This window comes from Melospiza georgiana, chromosome 2, assembly GCF_028018845.1.
Source record: "Melospiza georgiana isolate bMelGeo1 chromosome 2, bMelGeo1.pri, whole genome shotgun sequence".
Taxonomy (NCBI): Eukaryota; Metazoa; Chordata; class Aves; order Passeriformes; family Passerellidae; genus Melospiza; species Melospiza georgiana.
In genome coordinates this window covers 20,994,106-21,018,406 of record NC_080431.1, presented here as the reverse complement: position 1 = coordinate 21,018,406, position 24,301 = coordinate 20,994,106, and the positions used below count along the sequence as shown (strand labels likewise).

The 24,301-nt window shown below is 37.1% G+C and overlaps 1 long non-coding RNA gene across 2 annotated transcripts in view; it reads left to right on the top strand.

The window, feature by feature from the left end:
• Positions 1–18,582, top strand: part of LOC131097090 (uncharacterized) — a 106,555-nt gene extending 87,973 nt beyond the window's left edge. The window contains exons 4-5 of one of the 2 annotated variants that reach the window (XR_009116025.1): positions 4,311–4,436; positions 18,435–18,582. This is a non-coding gene — a long non-coding RNA (uncharacterized LOC131097090). Of the gene's footprint in view, positions 1–2,540; positions 2,861–4,310; positions 4,437–18,434 lie in introns of those variants that run through there. The other variant, XR_009116026.1, reaches the window with a different exon arrangement.
• Positions 18,583–24,301: the final 5,719 nt, after the last annotated feature.

The window sequence follows — 24,301 nt, the reverse complement described above, 5'->3', positions numbered from 1 at the left end:
CAAAAATCTTCCTTGCCCCTCTTTAGAAACAAAAATCACCTTTGGGCCAAGAAAAAGAATCTAAAATTCCAGACCCTGAGGAACTGATTGAGAAAACTCATAACAAGTGAAATAGGTGAAAAAACCAACATTTCCCAAGTGTTCCAGAACTAGCGAAAAAAAAATTTCTGTGTGTATATAAAAAATCTTGCAAAAACATATCCAAATAATCATGTCAAATATAATTTCTCATTAGCCTTATATAGGTAAAAATGTTTAGCAACACTAAACAATAAGGTATTCAAAATATAGAACATCTAGTTTAATGCAGATTAATTTTTAACAAGAATTCCTATGCAGTAGGCAGATAGTTCCCACATTCCATTGTGATTGACAAGCCTGACATATGGAATAGTTCACAAATTCCCAGGTGACTGACAGATGGAGAATAGAAAGGCGGATAAAGTTGCCTAGAGAGCTGAGGACGATTTCATATTCAGCGGTTTTGATCAAAAGGATTCCAGATCTCACACTAAATTTAGCACCGCTGGCAATTAGTGCATGATTTATTCAGTCCTTTCATTTGCTGGTTGACAAATGGAAAACAAGCACAAAATTAAAAATAAGTTTATTTCCAGCATTTCGGATATTTAAAATGTGTGTGTCTTTGTTTGCACATAAATTAACATGAGATGAATTTATAGTGAGATTAAATCTGAAATGGAGATGCAAGCAATAAATAAGAGCTTTTTTATGTATCTTTCAGGCAGAACAGGTGTTTGAATTAAGAAATACTAATATGTTTAGCAGCATGACTCCACCTTTAGCATTAGGGAGTTGATGTTTCCCTAAATTTAGAATAATCTTTCCACAATTTAAGATTCTTTCATAAGCTTCCAGCATAGGTGGCCATCTGTAAGTCAATACTAATGCTTTTTAGACCAATAATAATAAGGAAAAGCTATCCCCATGCTTTTTGAACACAATTGAAGAACTGCAATTTTCCTACTGATGTGTCTGCATAATTCTTACAAGTGGCAGTTAAACACAAACAAAAAGCAAGGGAGTCTTCCCAGTAGTGGAATACGTCATTATTTATGAAAAATAGAAAGGAAACTCTTCAGATCCACTAGCAAAACTTGTTGAAGCTAGAATCCAATTTCTCATCTATTTTTCTGACTTTGGAGTGAAGAGTCATTTCCTCCAAAATAATTAATTCATGTGAGCCTTTTGAATAGAATATGGCAATATCTCATCCAAAAATGGGGAGCACAGCATGGTATTCCACTCCTGGGGCAACCTGTGATCTGGGAAGTTTCAGGTGTGCTTGCAATGGAGAAACCAATCTATAAAGACTGATAAGAAATGTTAATTTCTAAATCTAACCCTGAATTTAGTGAGCTTGTACTTATTCTGAGGGATAATGAAAGCAACATGAAATTCTGGGTACATCTTTTAAAACCACAAGTACTGTTCTAAATCGTTTGTGGAAATACCATAATTTGCAGCCTATAAGGGTATAAGCCTGTAAGTCTTCAAAAGTTTATTTTTTGCAACAAATAGAGAGACGTTAAGCTAATCATAATGCAAAAAATGGCCAAACAAAAAGCTGCTGCTCCTGGTGAAAAGGTATAAACTACTGACGGGAAATGTTTTAAATCCTGAAACTTAGAGAACTGAGAATAAAACCTGCCTACTATAAAATTTAAATTTAAAAATATAAATAAATTAAAATAATTTTATAACAGCTTTTACTATTATTTTTTTTTTTTCTGGCTACAGAAAGCTGGAAATAGTAGCAGGTAGTGGTGCGGTGTAACTCTGTAGTACACCTATCTCCTAAGACAGAAATATGTTTCCCAAGCCTCTGTGAAAACTCAGCTCATTGCTTCAGGAAGTCATTGAGCTAGCATGACACCAGCATCGCCCAGCCTGAGGAGCACAGCACACTTTGTGCTTCCTTGCACTCAATTTCCCATCTTCGCAAGAACCTGTGGTTTATTATTACCATTTTCTCCTCCTCTGGATACCTCTTCCTTGCTCCCAGCAGCAACCCAAAGTAATTCCCAGGCAAGCAGCCTCAGAGCAGTCTTTTTTTTCTTTTACAGAATTCCCTTCCCAGTGCCCTTAAGCACTAGAGCAAAATAAAATCATTGTCTCTCCATAAATGTAATTCTCCTCAGATTTTTTGCACCTCTGAAACACAATGTCTCACAACAAGTCTCTCAGCTCTTCCCCTTCCTCTATACTTATTTTCACATTTAAGAATAAAAAGAAAACAAAAAAAAACCCCCACAAAACAAACAAACAAACAAACACAACAACAACAAAAACCCCAAAACAAAACAGAAGAACACACCAGTAGCTGTTGCATTCACAGTACCTACAGCTGTGGCCTACATAACAACTTTTGAGTGAATGTGTAGAATACCCATATTTCTTGGGATGAAGGAGAACATCTCATAGAGAAAATACATATGGTAGATTGTCCCTAGATGATCTAGGAGGATAGAATTTTTGTCTGCTCATATAAGTTATGGTATTTCCTCTGTCTATTCCAGATCCTAAAAGATGAGCACTTGATTCACTGAATCACTGGGATTTACACATATCTAAAACTTACTTGGTCCAAAATAGTTTTCTTCTCCTTTGGGGACAGGAGAGAAGGCAGCAGGAATTAAAAGGGAAGTACCATGCACTTGCTAAACCCTTCTAATAGGCTAAGAGCCTGGAATATCTGCTCCACTTGGGATATGTAGAAAGCAGAGCAGCATCGATGTTCTCTCATCTATTGCATCTAAGCAGCAAATGTCACCATCTTTCCAAAAAAGGCACTCTGCTTTCATGGGCACAACCATGAAGCTGCCATTGTGCAGGAGACTCTAACTGATTGGTAACTCTATCACTGTTTTCCAAGATGTGCCTATTTTGCTCTTTTCAATTTTTCTTCTTGTCCCTTGTAGTTTTTTCTCTTTTTCTGACAGACAGGAAGGCAGTGCTTACTGGTTTCTGCTAAGGCAATGTCTCCTTTTACTACACAGCTACACAGACTAAAGACATGCATTTAAAATGTAATGTGAAATTCTGTAAATTCAAATTATTCCAGGCAGGTTGGATCCAATCCAAACACTGGATTTTTTATGCTTCTGTCCTGCGGTTACCAGTGCTCAACATTCTTCATTATTCTGTGATGAGTGTTGTTGCTTGCTTTGTATGAGTATGCTAGGAATAAAGTTTTGCTGAACTGGAAGTGGAGCTGATCCAATTTTCATCCCTTCTTTCTTGCCATCATCACTATGAGTGGCAGTCAGAGACATTAAGGAGTTCCCAATATCCCCATTATGATTTTTTTTTCATTTGTGTTCTTCATTAACCAATTTTTAAATCCTTGGGTCAAAGATCTGTCTTGTTCATCTTTTGCTGGTGAGGCCCTGCACCTAATGAGGAGGGCATGATCGCATCAGAGCTGGCTCTGAAGTAATAGAGGAATCAGAGAGGCAAGAATTTGTCTCCTTGTAAGTTGCCTTCCCTGCACTTGAGTGAATACCGATAACCAAAACTTCATTTTTTTCTTGTGTAGTTCAGATAGTTCATTTGGTGAATTGTTTACTACATTGACTGTTTTCACATGGTATTGTTTCTTTGCCATGACTACATGACTAAACTTTTAAATAAGATACTAGGTGAGTAATGAAGAGAGTGAATTCACTGGTAGCAAAAAAATCAGATTTGAGTCACATCTTCATGAATCTGTCTTTCATTATTTGACCAGCTGGAGTTTATATCCATCACTATTTTAGCCTCTGCTGATTTTTCACTTCATCATAATGTTTTGGTTAAATTCAATAATCTTCTTTCTGGGCCAGATTCTGCTTTCAATTATGTTAGTGTAAATCTAGAAGAACCTCACTAAAGGACAGTATAGTTATTTTTATTTATTCCAGTGTAACACAAAATGGAGATTGTCTGCTTTACATGTGCTGCTAGGTCCCTATTTTATTCTTTAAAATCTCTTTATTTGTTTACAGACACAGCATTTTTCCCCAAAAGCCTTTATCACTTACTCTGCGTGTGTTGTAAGGAAGGAGAGAAGTGTTCTTCCCTGATATTTTTTTCTTAGCCCTTTTATTTTTCTCTCCAGACACTATATTATGTGTTTAACTACTTAATATTATTTCCTCCCTGTCCACCCATCTGTTTATTTTAGTTGCTTCTTCCTCTTGGCTGGCTTCTGTATAGACTCTCCCCATATGCCTGCTAGGAATGTGAATGAATATGATTAACAAGCACTGAAATGCACAAATAAGATCTTGCTTGAAACTCTGTTTCAGGATCTGCGTATGGTGGGTGTTTCAGACCGTGTCTGCTTCTCAGCACATTAAATATCCTGAACATAGGTGTGCAGACAGGAGCGAGTCCACACGACGAGACGGTGTTTCCTTGCCACTGATGAGCAGGTCTGTGAAGTGATCCTTTCTGCCTAATAACCCTCTTCGTGCACTGTAGCAACAGTGGCTAACAGCTCTGCAGAGAAGCATGTGCTGTGCATTTGCATCTGTGGAGCAGATACGCAGAGCGGAGTCCTGCCAAAGCCTCTGGAAGTGTCACATCTTACATGGGTGTTGCAACTTCCTCTGCCTCTGCACAAGCCCTACCGCTGCTGAATTCTTCCAGAGCTCTGCTAGCTTTTACACATATAATTTAATCCAGTGTTACTTCTCTGCATGAAAGTACCCTGTGGAGTTCTGCTTACCGAGGGCTTCCTGTTGTAGCAGAGGTTGCAGCAACATGCCAGAGACCTTCGAGTCTTTGTGACGAAGCAACAGGTTGAGAGAGCTGAGAAATTAAGACTGTGGGAAAAAAGATGGCAAAGATTAAACCTAACAAAGCTTAGCATAATGAGTTCTGTGACTGGGAATAGCTATCAGCTCAGCAAGTTATGCAAAATAAATCCTGAACCCTTGTTCCTTGCTTTCTGAATGCTCTATCTGAATCATCTTAAGGCTGATTTTCTGAATCGTTTAGCTGTATTTAGTAGATCTTTCGCAGCTGCGGGCAATCACAAAAAACCACAAAATTTATCCCAAAAAGAAAGTTTTCTGCCAGGTAAGGGATCTTCAGACCCCAAGCCAACTCCCTAGTTTCAGCATTAATACTCAGTCAGCAGATAGCTGTGACTCATGATCTTTCCATCCCAGGAAATGGCAGTACTTGTCTTTCATACACTTTGAACTTATAGCTGGACAAACATGTATAGACCAAACAGAAACAATATGTATTTATTTTTCAGTTTGGCCAGGAATTTGAAAAGGATTCATTTTCAATTGGCCTGAAAAATCTCTTTGTGGAAGTGCTGCCATAAGTGGTCAATTCCTTGATTGTTCTGGATAATGCTGGAAAACCTCTCTACAAATAATTTATGGTGGTTATTGATTTACATTTTCATAGTCAATATATTTGGCTGTGATTGCATCCTCTTTGTGCTTGAACTCTGCAAGTCTGGTTTAGTCTTACTGGCACCACTGCTTATTGAAAAAGACCTTTAAAAGCAGCTGCTGCAGAGTGCTTATAGTAGGAAGCCCAATCACAAGGGCCACAGCCATCCAACAGCAACTGAGAAATGGTGCCAGCAGACTCATGACTGCTCACTGTTTGACTCCACAACTTAAACAGAAATCCAAAAACATAAAATGTTTGGCTATGTTGGAGGGGACAGTGCATGTATTTCATAGATGTAAAAGGAGGTAACTAATAAAAAATACTATGTTGTTCCTGAACAGAATAGGAAGTGAAATTAATTAAACATACTATTCACTTATGAATAAGTCCTATGTGTTGATCAAATTCCAGAATATGCCCAGTGAAAACCTGGCAAAAATCCAGAATTCAGTAGGACCTCAGTTCTCCAAATGTGTGTGAGTCTGAGTAGGTGTAGAGCTCCGTTGACAGGGCTCCCAGCCTGCTGCACAGTATGGACCTTTGGAAAGAAAACTTGTGTGCATCTGAGTATGTGTAACTGGCTACATATTTGGAACCCAGATTTTATCATTAATAATAAAGTCAGAGCTAAATGGTTGGTGATAAGTTGCTGAAATTCAGAGGAAGAAATTTGAAAACATATGGTAAGATTTGGTTGAAATCCAATGGAATAAAGTAATTGAATTTTGTACAAAGGCCACAGAAGGGAAATGGAAAATGTGCAATGATAAATTAATGTGTGGCCAAGGGTTGCGTGTCTTATCCAGCAATATATACACTAGAAAGTAAAAAAGTCCGTGTGGGTAAATAAAGATGTGAAAAAGTAATTAAGGGTTGAGACACAGGCATATGTGAGGTATAAAACACCCAGGTATGAGAGAGATCTGGAAGCATTAAAAAATGATTTTCAGAAAAAATTATGAGGAAAGCAAAGGTGAAAAATGAAATGAGGATCTCAGAAAAGTTTAGATACATATTAAGGCATTTTTCAAGTATCTAAGGAATGGGAGGTCACTGAAGGAGGCAGCAGTGCCTCAAAGAGAATAGAAGGATAATTTATTGAGAGGTAGACGCTTCAGAAGAATTAAATGTTTTCTTTGATTTATTGTTCATAAAAGGAATGGGGGACGTATGCCAGGAATAGACAAATACCAAAGGAAAACAGGTTCATGCCAGAATTAAAAAAATCAGAAAACTTTGGCATAGGTTCTCAGCTGATGAAAATCTGCCGGATTCCCTTGCCCTCAACAGAGCCAGTTAACCCATTAAGATGGTTTGGAGACATTTATCTCATATTTCCCAGTTCTACATAGAATACTTTACTGAAGTATACAAATGGTTTTATATTCTCTATTTTTCTTCATTCTTTTCTCTGATTTGGGTGGTAGCTTGTTGCATGGGCTTCAGAGTAGAATTTCCATTAAATAATTTTTTTCACTGGATGAACTAATGTAGAACTTGAGGATGCTAGCTATATTTGATGTATATTGCTTTGTATTATAGTCCTGATGATAAGAGAAGTAATATATAAATAGAGAAAAACAGCTATACTTGTTTCAGACTGGGAATGACAAAAATGAAGTGACTATTTTGGCCAATGCTAAGGTATATGATTTATTGGGTACAGAATATGTTTTCCTTCTGGCATTTTCAGTACAGGGACTGACTCTGTAAGCCTGCAAGTTTGATAGTGTAACACTTCATCTGTGAGCAGTGAGACGTGTGACGGTGGAGGAGCAAGTTAGAAGTTCTGTAAAAGAAGATTCCTGTGTGAATTTAACAATTTTTGGTAGCACATTTAATGAGTCATCATACTGACTCGTAGGACTTCAGGATTCCATAGCCTGTCAGGATCAGACATACTTCAGTACCCTCTGAGAATCCAATGGCAGAGCAGTTCTAACACAAAGTTTAGTGTAGTGCCATGTGTGCAGCAAGAAGTGTCTTATCTTCTTTTTTCCATCAGTCCTGCTGCTAATGTTGGATGGAGATGAATCTTTTTCTTGTGACCAAAATCCTGGGTTTTTTTCTGGTTTCCTTCAACATGTTCATTTTCACAAAGCTCTAAACTTAGCCTTCCACTGAAAATCAAAGTGCTTTTCCACATTTTCTTGTTATCATTTTGGTGGATTGCCTTAAGCAATATATTTTCATTGAGTAATAATGATTAAAATCCTGATGCCAGTGACACCTTATTGCCGTATGGGAACCTGTGGAAAAGCACTTTGTGCTGACACCTGGGTCAGGATTTTGCAGTTACATTCACTGGGTTGGTGAGGAGCAACTTGAGCAGGGAGGAGGAGAGCAGTCCTAGAAACCTAACCCAGTTACTTCCAGTCTTGTTTTTCTCCCTTTAGGTAGTCAGCAGGAAGGCAATGACAGAGCTACCTTGCTTCCTTCCATTTAATAATGCAAAAAAAATGTTGTGAACCAGTAAACAGAACGAGCAGAAAAAAGCGTTCTGCATTGCCAGTAACAAAACGGAAATCTACAAGACAAATTTTTTGTGAAAACATTTTAATCGTTTTCATACAGTTCTAAAATTAGCCCCAGTGACAGAAGACGAAACTTAGTTAATGTATTTGTAGCTCTAAGGTGTACTGATTTATTTATGAACAGTGAATATTTTATGAAGTTGAATGAGTATTGCAAAAAAGAAGATGAATATTCACTTCAGTTTTAGAAATGGGTTTTAGAAATGTTGTGTTTATGCCTTTTCTATGATCACTTTCTATGAACCTTCTAGTGATTGAAATGCAATTCCCTTGAACTGATATCAAACTGTACTGTCTGAGGGCACTCAAGGATAGTGGATATAAAACTCAACCTGAATGAATCACATAAAGACCTGACCCCATCCATCTTAGTTAGGATAAGGCCACATACAAATGTACTGTGACTAGATTTGGAAATGTATTTTCTTGCAGAATGCTGTTTATTTATTTTCTATTGAAAAATCCTATTTAATCAGCATAAAACGTTTTGAGTAAGGCAAGTTTATTTCTTTAAAAATTTAGTTTCAAGAAAAAATAAGTCAGGAAGGTTGAAATATTCTGGTTTAGCACTTTTAGAAGGCATTCTCATTTTTCTAAACTTTTGAATTATTTCCCATGTAAAAAAATATTCTCCATATATTACCCAAATTCACATATAGGAAGTAAAAACAGATAAGAAAAAAGCGGGTTTTTTTGGTTTTTTTTTTTTTTTTTTTTTTTATGCAATACATTTGAAATAATTAAAAGCCCACAAACTTCTAGAAGTTTCAGATCTTTCAAGTCCTTATTAACCACATTCTGTCTTGTACACTTTCAGGATTTATTTTTTTCAATTTTTTAGGTACAACATTGGTATTCAAGCTGATGAATATGCTCTCCATATATATGGGCACATGTGTGTGTTTCTGAAAAACCTCCCAGACAAATCTTTGTGACCAGATGTCAGTCAGAGCATAGTGTTTTCTTCTTACTAGATCAAATATTTAAAGGCTTTTCAGATCAATAAACTAGAGGCAAACTCTATTGAAAGTGCTTATAGGTGAGAATTATGTGAAGAATTGTTATGGATGCCTTTTCAATTAATTAGGATGTCCAAGAGAAGGCCTATCAGCAAAGGAAACTTTTGGTAACAAGCATATTTTTTCTTCAGCACACTGTTCACAATTATATAATTCATCTGACCCCAACGTTTTTCTCCCAGTGCACCACTTTCATGCACCATATTAAAGGACTACCAACAGTAAAATCACAGACAACAAATCTGTCCATTTGCCCATACCATGCTAAAGTCATGGCCAAACATCAGTCACCCTGGCATTCATCAGTGTGAAGAGCTCAGGCAGTACTGTCCAAATACATTTTGCTGGAGTTCATGTTGTTTGGGATTTGTTTCTTGGCTACTTAAGGCAAAGAAATCTTTGCACAGTCCTTCAGTGCTTTTTAACAAGGAGAATTTCTAAAATTACTTCATGAAACCAAGCTATAGGAGAAAGTTAGAAGTGAGAAGCACACAGAGTTAGATGTTAAAAACAATGTGCACCTAAAATATATGCAAAAAATAAATTAAATACTGCAGCCTGTCCTTAAAATTAAAAATTGAAATTAATATCCTTATCTTAAACAGTGGAAGCAGGGAATGATTCTGTATAACAAGGTTGTGGAGTTTGTCCCTCCAAGCCCCAGAGGAGCAAGATCAGCAGTGACAATCAGGCTTTGCCTCTTATCTCACCACCAGGGTGTTTCTCTAGCTCTGGAACATGCTGGCCCTTCGGTAAGGTGATAACTAATTTGAGATTTCAAGATTAATTTCTCTTAGCACCTTTTTTTTTCAAAGTTTTCTACACCATAATTTTCTGTGATGCCCTGATAAGGACACATCACTACAAAGGGAGTAGGCTGGGCTTCTTCAGTGTACACCTTCAATTGAATCCCTATTTATGATAAAAATAGAAAAGGTGCTCCATGTGTTGACCTTGGCCACCAGCCTGTTACTCAGCATAATCCTGGCAGAGACACCTTACTAGATATGATCATCAAAAAGTGGATTATGTAGCTGAACTCTGCTCCAATTCTGAAGCATTCAAAATCTATTTGGAAAAATGTCAGCAATATAGTGTTCATATCCACAAGAAGCCCTGGCAGGAGATTCTTCACAGGTTATTATGCTATCACCTGAAACCAATTGCCTGAAACAAATAAGCTCTTCTTTAAAACACCCTACTCTGAATTCTCATTAGGTATTGGAACTAGTTTAGTAGCTTTATTCAAACTACCTTACAGAAACAGTAAACGTTTATTTCTGAGCCGAGGGCTGCATGAGATTTTTGGTTAGTTGCAGTTTTGGTGGGGCTTTTTAGCTGTGCCTTAGTAATGAAAGCTTTTAAGTTTCTTTAGAAATGACTGATAAAGTCCTGTGCATTATTGTGTTTATTTAATTTCTGCCATATATCCATTTATAAGACAAAAGATAAAGTTTTAATATAATGATGCATAGCTGTGGTCAAGGTTCTTCATTAATTAGAAATAGAAGGGAAGCTAATGGCATGTTCACAACATGCAGTGAAATATGTTTAATTAACATGGAGAGGCCTCCAAAAATAGTATCTAACTGAGCTAGCTCCAAAAGCAGTAATATTGCACTTACTTGACAAACCACTTAAACTAATTAGCCTTGCAATGAGATGGGGCTTAGCAGCTCAGTTATATTGTCTCCCCTCTCCAAACATATTGCTTTTGGGGCCCAGCAAGGGGCATCACCTGGCACTGCTTTTCACCCTGCAGCCCTGCTCCCACACTCCCACTTGCCTCCTGGGCTGTGCTGCATTCTCCACTATGTGTGCTCTGCATGCACCTGCCCTCTCTCTGTTGGGTACAGGGGAAAACACAAACACGTCCCTCATCCTCCTCAAAAATAATCCAAACTCAAGATCAAAAGATGAACTTGCCAGATGATCTTTTAAATGAAACAGAGTAAAGTTAATGTTGTCTCAGGGGCTGGCTATGCTGATATTATCAAATTCAACATGTGCTTGAATATTTAATTTATATGGAAAAAAAATCAGCTTTATTTGGTCCCATTAAAAAAAATAAAAGTAATGATAAAGGCTGGACAAAAAAAAAAAAAAAAAAAAAAAAAAGTGTAGATTAGGGTTCTTGGCTTGTTATAACAATTCTGGAACAATATTCATGAAAGGACTTATAATAGCAGCTGCATAGCTTATGGGTCAATGCAGTGAATGTCAATGCTTCACAGGCAATACCTGTCCACTGAAGGTGTGGTTTGGTTTGGTTTGGTTTGGTTTGTAGTGAACATGCTGCCTGCTTTGTGTGGAAACAAGTGTCTAAGAATGTTCATTTATAGCACCATTTGCTTTGGAAAAGTGAAAGCACTACATTTTTACAGTAATCCCAAATTTGAATAAGTAGCACATATAGCAAGAGAGTTAAAGTGTCTTTGTTTAATCTAATCAGATTGCAAAAACAAAGTAATGGTTGTGGTTAATATCCTATTTAATTTAATGTTTTGTCAGAAAGACACAGAGGTGTCATCACATATATAAAATTTTACAAAAGAGAAATTGTATAGAAAGACTTATGAATCCCCCAAAGCTTTTTCAGTTTTCTCTGTTTCAAAAACTTATAGAGCAAACTATTATTATTATTATTATTATTATTATTATTATTATTAATAATAATAATAATAATAATAATAATAATAATAATAATAATAATGTTGTAGTATTCTAGTGCTTTGTTATTTTTAAAGTAAAGAATTTGTTTTTGTGAAGATAGCATGTTTGCCAGATTTCATCTTTCAGTGGATTTTTAAATCCTAGTTATTTGTTAGTCATAGAAATGATGGCTGAAACTGAACCATTGTGACTCTGGGAGACAACACTATAATAAAGTGAGTAAAATACCTCTAATTATAAGGAAAAATTATTAATGTATTTATTTTCCTTAGACTAAACCAGAAGTGAAAGTGAATGGTTTTTGTTAAAAAAAAAAGAAAAAAATGGTGACTTAGTCTGAGAATCCCTTGGGCATGAGAACTATGACTCAGCTGGCTTCTAATTTGATGCTGATATTGAGAAAATTACAGACAGAACACCACAGCCCTATCAAAAGTGTCCATATCCTCAGCACTAGGTGAAAAGAATAAAACTTTTTACAGTGTTTCACAATAGGGTGACAGCTGTCACCTCTACTTTGTGGAGGTCTGTCTTACTGGCACTTGTGAATGACTTACTGGTTACTACTTCTGATTTATAGGCAGAGAAATAAAATTAGTGTAAGAATTATGAAAACAGCACACTTACACTATCAGAAAGATAATTTGAGTAAGAAGACAGGCCATTGGGTATATGAATGACATTTTTGAAGATATTTTTGGCATATTTGCCCAAACCATGAGCTAATTTTTAGTTTGAATAAGGACATAATCATGGGTTAATTATAATTAGCATACTTCTCTTTTGTAAGTAATGTCTCCTGCATGCATAATCTGCACTACAGTTCAAAAAGTTTGCTTTAGCAAATGAATTAACATGTAGGGGCAACATAACTCAAGACTTCTAAAATGCAAAGAGACAGATACATTCACCAAAATGAGCACAAGCTCACAGATTATTTTACCCAGGTTCTATCTCAAGTTTTGCAGTACATGTTGACTTCGTTATTAGCTCAGATGGGCTGCTACTGTTGTCCAATGATGTGTTTTATTGATATCTGGCTGTGTTGGGGAAACCGCCAAGCTGAAGGCCAGGGAAGCAGAGATGCTCTGGTAGACGCTCTGAGAACATGTGTGGGATTTTACAGACTACGTTTTGGTGACACTTGTGGCAGAAATTAAAATTCCAGGTAACACAATTATTCTTGTGATGAACAAAATTGCACAAAGTGAACTGCATCTCAAGCTCAGGAAGGATCAGAGGACAGAATTGCTAAATTGCAAGTTACTGCAGAAAGAACACTAAAGAATGTGTTGGAGAAGAAGGTGATAGTTCTTGGTTTCCCATTCTAACTCTACACTTCAAGTCAGAAATATCTCAAGAGAGTAATAATTAAGAATAACCTAAAAATTTTGAAAATTCATGGCAAGATATAAGAGTAATACTTAAGTAGAGCTTAAGACATTAAAAATGCATTTTAAGATATTGGTCAGAACTTTCAGGCCCTGGAAGTTTTAGACAAGTGAAACAGAGGTCAGCTTTTCAGCTGACTATCCCCACAGCACACTCTTGGGTTGTATTTTCCACTGAAAACAGCATGGTGAAACAAAGGAATTGTAGAATACTGAAATCCTAGCTATATCTTAAAGAGAGAGTTCATTGTTTATTTTGTTTTAGTACTAAAAAGAAGGAAGCTAGAATAACATTACATTTTCAGTTTTCTAGGTTTTTAATGAAGCTTCTAAGCTATTAAAAAGAGAAAATTCAATTATATCTGACAAAGAGGTAAAGAAACTACTGTACACAAGTAAACACATATCAGCTTGATACATTTGATTTTGAATTCTCAAGCTCAGATTTTTCTTTATAAGCCTACTTAGAAATCCAAACAGCCAGAAGATTTTAAAGACTCATCAGATACAGTTTGCCTGTGTTCTTTCTGAACTTCCACATATTTTGAAGGTATGTTTTTTTGTCCAACACTGAAACATTTTTTTCCATCATGTTTCTGTGTGTGTTTTGAGTATCACATAGACTAATGGCCTTTTTGGAGCTGTCTTTCCACTTGTACTTCAATCTCCTTTGAAATGAACAGGATTCTACTCTGACCTTTAAGCATACAGAAAAGACATAGCATGGAATACAGAAGGTTAATTTTTTAGCCAGAGATTACTGCCCTTTTAATACTGTTGGTTTTTTTTTTTAATCTGATATTAATTTTATCCCTAACCTTGCTGCTGAGATCACTTATTGCCAGCATAAAACAAGAATCACTCTTTGTCATCTACACTGTGATCTTTGAGTTAAACTACTTGGAAAGGGTATGCACATGGTATGGTTCCATAGGGTTTATTAAAGGAAATTGTCTTAGCAAATATGTCTGTTTCATTTGATTCTGAGGAATAATTGGTTAATGAGGGAATGATTACTTTGTTCAGAGATGATTACTGGAGAAATGTTTGGTCCATATGTTGCTGAATAATGTGAAATTCTCCAGTGAAAGGGGACAATGATTAGAAGAAATAAAATAACTGGAGAATATATTCCCCAAAGTGTTACACTAGTATTTGCTAACAAGCCAACTCTAAGGATAGTATTTCCTTCAATAGGAATGGAAGTTCAAAATACCACATTAGTTTAAACTGTTTCTTTCCTTTGCTTTTCTTAGATCAAAGAACTGCATCTTCCTCTGATAAACAATGTGACTATCACAGCTGTTTCTCCCCTTAAACATGATGTTAATTTGTTATTGTTGTCTTGATGGACATGTATTAAAACAACTATATCTTAAAATTAATTCCATGCGTCTCTTCTGCTAATTAGTTTATTTTACCATAGGAATTGAGTGTATTGACCCTCTGACATACATGCAGTGTTCATGCATGTGCACATGCACGCACACACACACACACACACACACACACACACACACACAGGTGGTATGCATTGTAATTCTTATAGTTAATAAGAATATTCAAGTGTTTTCATTATCCAGAGTCATTTTCACTTGCTTACTTAAAAGTCTTAGTTTATCGCTGAAATTTGGTGTGCTTGCTTGAAATCAAAAGGTGTCTTTTTCCTGAATATAGAAATGGCTGCACACCTCCAGAGATTAATGAAATAGGTAGGTAGGTAGGTAGGTAGGTAGGTAGGTAGGTAGGTAGGTAGGTAGGTAGGTAGGTAGGTAGATGTGACACCATTTCTGAATTAACAGAAGATACTGAAAATTTCAAAGCTGCCAAATGCTAAGGATCTAGTTCAGTAATACATTCAAATGGATGTCTGATTTGAAGCCTCTGGACAGTCCTACAGAAGTTTATGGCAGGGAAGACAGGCAAGCAATAGCAGATCGGAGGAGGGACCCATGGATACAGATCTCTGAACTTTCAGAAATGCTGGAGTGCTTGACTGCCGCTGATTTAAACTGGAATTAAACAGCTCGGTGCTGTTGAAGCTGCCTCTGGCATCTAGCTTTCAGCTTCTGCCAATTACCCTGAAAAGTACCTTGGACCAAAGTGAATTGCCCAAGGTCATACACAAATATGTGTTCTCTTTTCTAAAGATGAAGGACTATTCAGTAGCTATTTCATTTTAAAAAGTTATAAATTTAAACAATTTTTCTGTCCATTTCCGTTTCATCCAGTTAAGTCTTTTATCAGATCTGACTACAGACAAGGAATTCAAAATTCCACTTCATGATGTCTGATGGAAAATTTCTTGTTTTATTTTCTGTAAGCAATGTAGTTACAATTTGCCAGTTCAATCCCCAGGTTGATAGCTTTCATAGAGTGGAAAATAAATGTTGTAAATGAAACATCTGTCAACACTATTATTTTCTAATAACATTAATAGGCAGATGCTTTTAGATGACAAAGCAAAGTGTATCAGTTCTGATTTGTTCTTTTGTCCTAAGCTGAACTTGTGGTCATTGAAAAGTACCTACCTAAAAGCATCTCAGCATGAGCAATAATTCAGTAATATGTTCAATAATATGAGTTCAGAAATATGACATTCTTCCATGTAGAAAGGTATCATTGAGGCCAACTGCTCACAGAAAAAATGTTAGTGCGTTGTCCAAAAACATACTTGTGTGGAGGAAGGTACCCTCTCCATTGGCAGGACTGGTAGCTCAATCTACATATAGTTTGCACAGAAGTACTGTGCCAATTCAATTACCGTCTGATTAATGAAGTGTAGCAGGTTTATTCAGGGGTCTAGCTAGCTATTAATTAGCATATTGGGGCCTATACTCTACTGTTTTGCCCTGATATGCTTTGAAAAATCCCAATGCAATTAAATAAACTCTAATATGCTTTAAATAGTTACTTGAGAAAACACATTCACATTTTTTTAAAACCCTTATGGGATTTTTAAGCACATCCAGATTTATTGTAAAGCATCTGAAGTTCTTTGTAAACACTATTGTTGTGCTGGTTTGTGCTGTTCAGCAAAACAGCATTCCCTTTGCTTTAATGGAAGACTTCCTCTAACACAAGAAGCTGGTGTTATTTCCTTATGGTGCTCTGGAGCAAATAATGAGGTTGCTGGTACCCCCAAATCCCACTCAAGTTGCTTGCACTTTTCATGGTCTACTTATTTTTTGTTGGATTTCTTCACTTCTACAGTCTTTTAATTTTTATTTTTTTTTTCTCCAAGATCACTGTTAACAGTGGAAAACGGGAAAGCTTGTTGGTATAGGGTTTGAGGTCAGGCAGTGGAGAGTAGGAAGCACCACATTGCCTAAACTAGAAGGAGCTGAACCCTTTCTACCCTGGACAGTAGCACAGAGAGCTAATAAATGCACTATATGTTCCTCAGGTCAAAGGGATTGTCTGAGCAGGAACATTTCAGTGCATACTGATCACAAGTGGGCTAGAGAGATGTTTTATTCAGAGCATTAACTATTTAGTATCCTTGCAGCCTGGGAGATACAGGAGTGTGAGACCAGTTAACAGAGATATGGAAATATTGGTTAGATATGTCCCTTATTTATAAATTTTAGTACTCCTCTGACTTTAAATAGTTTCATGGCTTCCAAAGTGTCACAAGTGACTTACTCAGCACTGTATCCCATGTACTTCATAGACCAGTTTGTTTATCCTCTTGTCTTCACCAATCCCTTCTCTTTCACCGCCCCCAGAATCTTTCTCCCACTTCATCTGGATCTCTAAAAGCTCTCAAATTTTAGTCTGCTATTCTCCTTTGTTCTCTGCATTAACACTTATAAACCAGTTAAATCCCTTATCCCCCTTTTTTCCTACAAATAGCAAATTAAAACTTGTTTTGCTCTGGAGGCCTTCTTTTGTTTGCCTACTCACCAGCGATGCCTGCATGCTCCATTGCTTTGTGTTTGCTCATGCCTGGGTTAAATCCTGCGCTCTTAAAAGTGCCATTTTGCCTCTGAAGGAGTTTGTGGGAGCTGGGTCATCTTCTTTAGACCCAAGTTTTGGCTTTTAGTGTTCAGATTTGTCTTTTTTGTACCACAGGTTCTGGTATTTACAGTTCTGTCTGAATACACTTTAAAGAAACTCCTCATCTTCCCTCAGCCGCAGTAAAAATTAGTTCTTTTGTTAAACAGGATTGCATTAGAAGGCTCTGTAATACATTTGCCAATATTATCCCATCTTGTCTAAAACATATATTAAGGAATGATTATTTTACATGTGCTTTTTAATGTGCTGTATTGCACTCACCAAGCAGCAGTGTTATAGCAAGTTGCACAATCATCTGATCACACTGTTCCCCTACCCTGGGGAGTGTTACTATGGGGGTTTGTGGACCCATAAGCAAGCAAGCTTGTATGAAGAAGCTACCAAAAGTAAGGTATCACTGCAGATCCAGTATGCAGCAAAGTGCATCTGAGAGGAGGGCAAAAGGCAAGGTTAGGAAAGGTTGCTGATACCCAGGTCCCAGGGCAGCGCTGTAGACCTTCCCAAAGGGCTCACATCAGAGCAAGACAGAACCAACATGCCACACTTCTCATGGTATCTTCCTTTTCTTGACCTATCCCTTTATTTTTTAATTATTATTTTTTATTTTGTCATTTTCACTGCTGTTGTCCTTGTATGTATACAGTCCTGAAATGCACCTGACAAACATATTTCTGCGCATTCTTGTAACTGATGGAGACAACTCAAATGCACACTGAACTCTAGGTGCTTGCAGAGTGCTTTTGATTCAATAAAGTGATTCATGTGCTTAAATTCAGGCACATGTTTCATTACCTGGTTGAACCATGGCAGAAAAGCCATTCACTTAACATTAGGGTTGTTTTGTTTTAGAAATAGCATGATTAACTTCCTGCCTTTGCTATTTGTATGCAAAATGTAGTATACATATTTTACATAACTGAAGCTAAATACAAGGTCATAACTGTGCTTTAAATGGTCATAAAGTGCTAAAGAACCTGGGTTTAGGGGTGATTTCTATGGGTGATTATTAAATGAATGATTGATTGACAGGCTGGTCTAACAGGGTGGCAGTGAGATGATTGGATAGCCCTGTTCCTTTACAAATAGCACTCTCACCCTCCTTTAGCCCTGTCTTTACCACACTCAAGCACACCCTTTTTATGAGGTGGACATTGAACTATCTTTCCACAGTGTCTCCGAATGGTACAATGAACGTATTATGTGACTATTCATTGCAGCAAAGTTACCACGTAATAATTTACAATTTTATGGAACTGCTAGGATTAGCTATGTATCATCTATTTTTAATACACATCATTGTGGTATTGGAGCAATAATGAATGTATTTAAATAAATCAAAAAACCCAAATGAATGCAGAGTTGTTGTCAATCACTTGCAGATGAGCCTACTCTGGTGAGAAGATATAATGGAGAATTTTCTGAGAATGATTTATTGAGTCAGCCAGCATGACTCTGGAACAACAGATACCTTTCCAGCACAGAGCTACACACAGAAGTAAAGTTTAGTGAGAATACCTACGAGACAAATCTGAGGTAAATTTTTGTTAAAAAGTTTTATCTAGACTTTTTGAGTTACAGTGCAGAATGAAAAAAAAAAAAACAAAAACAAAACTAAAACAACCAAAACTGGACAGAGAAAAAACCTGAACCAAAAGCAGAATCAAAAGGGAGCATATTCATGTCTAATTTGTAATTTACAAACAATGGAGAACCCTGTACCTCTTACGCAAAAATGTGATGTATTGACTTACCGAGACGAAGGAAGCCATTGCTTTGTCCTTTCAAGGAAAAATTACCCAGTTTCATGGGAAAGAATACTAAATTTAGGTTTGCTGCATTCTCTTTGTGAACTGCTTTTTTGCCTTTTATTTGGAAAGAGTTATTATCTGAAGTTGTATCATAAGCAGCTACCTTAAGGACATAAAATAACTTTAAGTAATGAGGTTCGAGAAACACAAAATATTTTACATAATGTTTTGTAGTCCTGCAGAAAAAAAATGCAGTTTTGTTCAAGAGGGTTGGAAGAAGCATGTCTATTTTCTGGGACTGATAACAGAACATTTCTATCTCCTGAGCATCTGACTTCATGCCACCTATTCCATATGTTCTGAACTCAAATCTAAGTAGGATTAGACTGGGTCAGTTCATGGATCAAAGCTCCAGGGGAAACTTAAATGCTATATACAGGAAACAATATTGATGATCTAACTTTTTATTGGGCATTATTTCAGTGAAGTAGCATGACAGATTTGTGTCATGGGGCCACTCTGCTGTTAGAGGTGCTGTTATACAATGACATGTAAAGATTTTATGATCACTTAGGAAATAGTATCAGGCAGATATAGGTATAGATATAGATGATATAGATATTCTAGCCCCGAGATTGTAATTTGTCTTTTAGTTTCAACTGGAAAAACACTCTTTATTTCAAAACTATCATGTAATCATGACCACTTTTTAAGGATATATTTCACATCAGAAATACATTTCATTGGTGCTGTTTTTATTTCTTTACAGTTTGCCAAAGACCCTAGTCTTACGAACTGATGCCATTGAATGAACGTTTAGGGTTAGAATACAAAATTGCACTAAAATTAACCTGCACCAGCCTAATCTTTTACACATGTAAATCAGACTTCAGTTCTGGAATGTTCATTTATAAAGAGCTTGGAAGTAAAAAAACACTTTCATTGAAACTGCAGTACTGTCACTGAGCAGTGATGGTCAGCACAGCAATGCCTGATGATACAAGGTCAGCTCTCACCTGAAATTGTGCACTTTTGTAATCTTTCTTCTGTGGAAGTAATTGATATCATTTGCACAGAAGGATTTAGAATTGTAACCCTGAAGTGAGGAGAGAAGAAAGCCTTTGAGATAAGCTATATCCTGAGAAGTGACCTACTCCTTTTACCAGTTAAGTTAAAGATCCTTATATAGGTATAAAAACCACAAATACCATTAAACAAAGCTGTTCTACCTCTTGAAATGAATAAGTTTACTTCCTTCCCAGTGCCTGCCATCCTGTTTGGATAGCATGACAATCCAATCTCTAAGAGCAAAAATGAAAATGAAGTAAAAATTAGTGTTAATAATGAGGGTGTGTTTTTACAGTTTCACTTTCATTGACTAGAGCAGCAGAGTGCAACTGGAGATCTTGAAAGAAAAGCTCTTCACCTGTCCTCTGCTTAATTAAAATACATTAGATAAATAGATTTATTTGAGGGTTTAATGTTAAATGAAGATGAATGAAATGTTTTATGGAAGTCGATGAAATGCTATCTACTTAAATAAGCAATTCTGTTCTACCAAGTCCACTATAAAGTTAATTTTTCCAGTAGCTGGGAACAGGCAAACCAGAAAAGAGCAACTATTTATAAAGGGTAGTTTGAGGTGTTCCACAGCAGCCAGGAGATGTCAAGGCCTGTGATTTTTGGTGATCTTCACTTCTTGATAAGGGTTCCATGCATTCTGCTCTTGCCCAGACAGTGCAGACTGCCAGCAGATATTGCCCTGTGGAAATTGAGTCTCCATCTCAATCAGGTCATGTGGGGTAGCTTTAGATATTGTTGCCTACAAGTGTCTATCCTCATGCTATCAATTCTTTAAGCCTGAAAAAGCCTCCACCAGTTTTGCCTTAGGTTAGTGATACAGAGGGCCCTAAACTGCTGCTAAACAGGCCCCAGTACTTTTTCAGCCAGGGAAGGCTGATGAGGTTTATCATACAGCTATCTCAAGTCCTTTTGCGTAATCAAATAATTTTCACTGGCTTCTTATGAAAAGAAGCCTTCCTCATCTCAGACATTCCTGGACCTACAACTTATCCCATAGGATTCACACATAATTTCATTGGCTCTCTTGGACTGAAGTGCAGTTGTTGCAGACTGCTTGCAGAAGCTCTAGCTAAGAGTAGCATATTTAGGCACCTGATGTTCCCGTGCCCGTGAGACACAAAATTGCTACTTAATCCTTCATAGGCTTGGTTTTTTCACTCTTCAGAATAAACTTTAATGTTGTTCTTTATGATGATCAAGTTTTCATCTAGCATCCCATACTACTTCATTTGAATTAATTTAGCTCTGGTGGTAGAAATGCTTATATAAAAGTTCATTGACCATTGCAGTTTGGGTAGATATACTAATGGATGAATCCTCTCTCTTTGCCACAGTGCCAGGGTTTATAAATAACATATATACAGGGCAGAAGTGAAGAAACAGGCCCACTTATGGGATATGCTGAAGAACTATTGCTTTGTATACTGCCCTATATCTCTCCTCCTGCCACAGTTTATATAAAGTTCCTCTAAAATCAGCTCCAGTTGTTGGCTGAAGAGAGGTTGTTATCCCATCAGATCTGTTAGCACTCCATCTTCACTGCTTCTGTGTCATCAGACAGAGCTTAAAATGAAATCCCAGGTTGTTCTTACAAGTTTCTGAATCAGTTCTGCCACTTTCCACTAAAATTTGGAAGAGTTATTGTTAATCATGAACATTTACAGATGACTGGTAAATGGTTTAAGGAAATTATGTTTTCTTTTCAGTTGCTAAAAACTCCTAACTTGCAGAAAACAGAAAAAGAATGCAAAGTGTGCTAGTGACTAAGGGGGTGCAGAATTTCACTCCCACAACAAAACAAGCCAAGTCCATAATAGTGAAAATTTTTTCTCTTGGCTCTGGTTGAGCTTCGAACTTGCATTCTGGATCAGTCCATGCATCCTATTGACACTATGAAGAAGAAGGGATTATTGTCTTGACATTTCCTTCTAATTTTTTCTAAAAAGAAAATAATAATTTGTAGCTTGTCAGTCTTTGCCAAGATTCGGCTTAGAGAGAATATTTTATAGCTGAGATATAAACCTCTGAAGTAAAAATGCAGACACAACTTTAAGTACAGTGTTGCAAATGCAGAGTTAAGTAATGTTAATCTATCAATACACAGTATGTGCAAACATATGTTTATAGACAGAGAGACAAGCATGTATAAATGAGAGGATAAAATCCCTATTTCTCATTTGGTGCTATGCAATTTCTATCAATTTAGAAATGTGTTATGATTTTATTTTAAGCTGACATACTGTAAATTGTGCTTATTTGAGAATACTTACTTAACTCTTAGGGTTTATAAGACAGAAAAGGAAGATGTCTTTGGAAGTCCTCCAGTGACCTAAAATGAACTAATAAATAATAGAAAAATGTTGTCCTTTCTTCAGAAACTTTGGAATGGTTGTCATCTTTAAATCTACACATAACATAAAAATAGGCTTTCAGTGATTAGGATTTACTATAAAATCTGCTAAATATAGCAGAGGTTGCTTCTTTAGGGGCAGGCTGTATATTATGCTCATGTTAAAAGAGAAATTACCAGATCTCTAGGTGAGGTATTTTAGAAATTTGGCAGATGGCTTTACTTTGTATTTGTGGCACAGAATTCTGTTCTAATTTTGTGTTTGATTGGAATATTCAACAGCTTCTGGTGCTACTAGGACTTGCTATCTGAAAGACAGAGTTTGCAAACTATAAATATGAACTTTGAAAATATATATCCTAGAGATAGTCCAGTAGATTGTGTTTATAACGCTCAGTTATTGGCTGACTGATGCATTTGGGCCCCAGACCAAAAACTGCCTGGTTGAGCAGTGCCTCTTGCCAGCTGGGAAGGCAGAGGGATATTGGGGCAGTGGTTAATATTGGGAACTATTTAGTGTTGGGTTCTGACCAGCTACCAGTCTTCTCCCCTCATGGTCGCTCCAGCCTCACCTTCACTTCCCTTGGCCATATGGCCTCAACTGTCCTCTTTATTCCCAGCTGCTGATTTGTTCTGCTGTGGAACAATTCCATTGGAAGACAAGAAAAGTTCTGTCTATATGAGCAAGGGACTTCAGCCTCAAGTTTATTCCCAGCCTGGCTGGCAACCTACCAAACAAGGCTTTGGTAGGTTGACTTGTGCCACTGTTGTCAGCACTAAGGGGAGCCCTTTTCCTGTTGGGAGACATGGGAGGCATTTTCCATCTGTCTCCTCAGCTGCTCCCACCATGGAGTTCGATGGAAGCAGAGCTGAGCCTGTGCGGAGGTGCAGGCACGTGGCAGCAGTGACATTGCCTGCAGCATTGGCCAAGGTGAGGGGTGGATCTTGTCCTTGTCCTCTTTCAGCTGTTTGCCACCAGCTTTCTTCAGGGGTGACAACACCAGAAGCCTTGCCTGGAGCCGTGACCAGTTCAGCACTGCCCATTGTGCCAGTTCATAGCCAAAACATCAGAACCTTTCCCAGTAATTTTGGCTTAAGTGAACAAGACTTTCAACCTTAATTTGTAGAGTCATGACTGATTTGTGGATGTGACTGTGCTCATATAAGCTAAATAAAATTTTCTCTGACATATCCCACATCATGGCCTGCTTGCTCATACCCCTGCCCTGGCCTGAAGCATACAGGCAGATATATAAGAGAGGTATTTCCTTCTACTTCCTACAACTGGATTTTTCAGGGACCAGCAGGTTTTTTTAACACATTGAAACAGACAGTATTTATTTATCATAATTTATCATTTTAACTTTAGTTGAATGTAATCTTCAAGGAGTCATTCAGAAGTGGTTATGAGACGAGTAAGGCAGTCTTTGCTGGCATTGCTATTTTTCACACAGGACTGGTCAAAGATTTCTTCAAACTCTTCCCAGTCATTAAACACTCTGTGTCTCTTCCCTGAGTTTTCTCTGATAGAATGCATATTCCCAGTGGAAATGACAGAGGAATTCGGAGGAGAAATTTAAAAAGATGCCCTGAAGCATATCTGACACTATAAGAGTGGGGTCCCATCATGGATTTGTATATAGATGGGTGATACTGTAGAGAATGTTCTGTTTCTATGTCAAATAAAGAGCTTCCAAGTGTTGGAAGTGGCATTCAGAGTGTTGTGAGTGGCATTCAGGTTTGAATTCAGGCTTTGCGAGTCAGAGGGGACAAGAGTAGATAGCAGCCATTCAGCTGGCTTTGTCAGAGTGGATTTTCTACGAAAAGAAGGATTTAGCAGTTCTGTTATCCACTGTAATTATACAGTGGATAGAATGTCCAGTCCATCTGTAAAGAAGTGTTTTTCCTAGAAATAGTGTTGAGAAGGTTTGATGTGGGACAATCGCACTTTTTGGCAAGGAATGATAATTTTTAAAATACTGGCACAGCCTCTCCTTTTGTACCATAAATTCTGGCAATAACCGACCTTTTATCCTTAAACTGCCAGCTGACGTTGGCTCCATTT